Raw genomic sequence first — 2,327 nt, 5'->3', positions numbered from 1 at the left:
TAGGATTTTTATAACTTAGGCGAGCACGAGGCTGCAGCTAAGCCTCCGAGTGGAAGGCTGGCTTACCACTCGGTAGGATTTCGATAAACTTAGGCGAGTGCTTGGACTGCAGCTAAGCCCCCGAGTGAGAGGATTGCTCACCACTCGGTAGGATTTTCATAACTTAGGCGAAACGGATTCGCAGCTAAGCCTCCGAGTGGAAGGCAGGCTTACCACTCGGTAGGATTTTGATAAACTTAGGCGAGTGCTTGGACTGCAGCTAAGCCCCCGAATGAGAGGATTGCTCACCACTCGGTAGGATTTTCATAACTTAGGCGAAACGGATTCGCAGCTAAGCCTCCGAGTGAGAGTCTGGCTCACCACTCGACAGGATTTTTCCAAACTTAGGCGAAATGGATTCGCAGCTAAGCCACCCACTGAGGGGGAGTTTTTATGTGGACAAAAAGAAAAAGTGCTGACACAATTATTTCTAAGCCCATGAATTACAGAAGTTCTTTATTGCAACTCATCCGAGTGATACAACTTAAGTGTAAAACGGGCGGAGTAGCTCCGCGTTCCAAGCTCGGGGCTCGTCGATATTATGCTCGATGTTGTAAAGACGGTATGCCCCGTTGTGGAGAACCTTGGTAACGATGAAAGGGCCTTCCCAAGAAGGAGCAAGCTTGTGTGGTTTGTGCTGATCCACTCGGAGAACCAAATCCCCTTCCTGGAAGGCTCGACCCCTCACATTTCGGGCGTGGAAATGGCGCAGGTCTTGTTGGTAGATGGTCGACCGGATCAAAGCCATCTCCCTTTCTTCCTCTAAAAGGTCGACTGCGTCCTGCCGCGCTTGTTCAGCTTCTGCTTCGTTGTAGATTTCGACTCGAGGAGCATTGTGGAGAAGATCACTCGGCAAGACTGCTTCGGCTCCATAGACCAAGAAGAATGGAGTTCTTCCGGTCGACCGATTGGGCGTGGTCCGCAGTCCCCAGAGCACAGATGGGAGTTCATCGACCCAAGCTCCAGCCGCGTGTTTGAGATCACGCATCAGTCGCGGTTTCAGTCCCTTGAGAATTAGTCCATTAGCTCGCTCTGCTTGTCCATTCGACTGCGGATGGGCGACTGACGCGTAGTCGACCCGCGTGCCTTGGGAGTTGCAGAAGGTTCTGAATTCCTCTGAGTCAAAGTTCGACCCATTATCCGTGATGATGCTGTGCGGGACTCCATATCTGAATACCAGTTCCCTGATGAAGCTAACAGCAGTACCGGTGTCGAGGCTCTTGATCGGTTTAGCTTCGATCCACTTGGTGAACTTGTCGACTGCCACCAGTACATGCGTGAAGCCACTTCGTCCTGTTCTCAAAGGACCGATCATGTCCAGCCCCCAAACTGCAAAAGGCCAGACGAGTGGGATGGTCTTCAAGGCTGAGGCAGGCTTGTGTGACATATTTGAGTAGAACTGACATCCTTCGCACTTATCTACTATCTCCTTTGCCATCTCATTCGCCTTGGGCCAGTAAAATCCGGCTCGGTATGCTTTGGCCACGATGGTCCGAGAGGACGCATGATGACCGCAGGTTCCCGAGTGAATATCATTGAGGATGAGTCGACCTTCTTCTGGTGTTATGCACTTCTGACCGACTCCAGTCGTGCTCTCTCTGTATAATTGTCCTTTGATGACGGTAAAAGCCTTAGATCGACGGACGATCTGTCGAGCCTCTTCCTCATCCTCCGGAAGTTCCTTCCTCAAGATATATGCGACATACGGAATCGTCCAGTCGGGAATGACTACCAAAACCTCCATGATCAAGTCGACCACCGCTGGGACTTCAACTTCAGTCGGATCTGTGGCACTCTTGGGCTGCGGAGTTTCTTCGGTGAAAGGATCTTCTTTGACTGATGGAGTATGTATATGCTCCAAGAACACACCACTCGGAATGGCTTCTCTCTTGGAACCTATCTTTGCTAGATCATCAGCTGCTTGATTCTTCAGTCGGGGTATATGATGGAGCTCCAACCCCTCGAACTTTTTCTCCAGCTTCCTCACTGCGCTGCAGTATCCAGTCATGGCTGGGCTTCTTACGTCCCACTCCTTCATCACCTGATTGACCACTAAATCCGAGTCACCATAAACCATTAGGCGACGGACGCCGAGTGAAATGGCCATGCGCAACCCATATAGGAGGGCCTCATATTCTGCCTCATTGTTGGAGGAATCAAAGTGAATCTGGAGCACATATCTGAGCTTATCTCCTCTGGGGGAAACCAGGACAACCCCAGCACCGGAACCTTTCAACATCTTAGAACCATCGAAAAACATGGTCCAATGCTCCGAGTGAACTTCAGTC

Source organism: Triticum aestivum, chromosome 7A (assembly GCF_018294505.1).
Source record: "Triticum aestivum cultivar Chinese Spring chromosome 7A, IWGSC CS RefSeq v2.1, whole genome shotgun sequence".
Taxonomy (NCBI): domain Eukaryota; kingdom Viridiplantae; phylum Streptophyta; class Magnoliopsida; order Poales; family Poaceae; genus Triticum; species Triticum aestivum.
The sequence above is the reverse complement of the archived record's forward strand: the minus strand, read 5'-3'. Positions refer to the sequence as shown.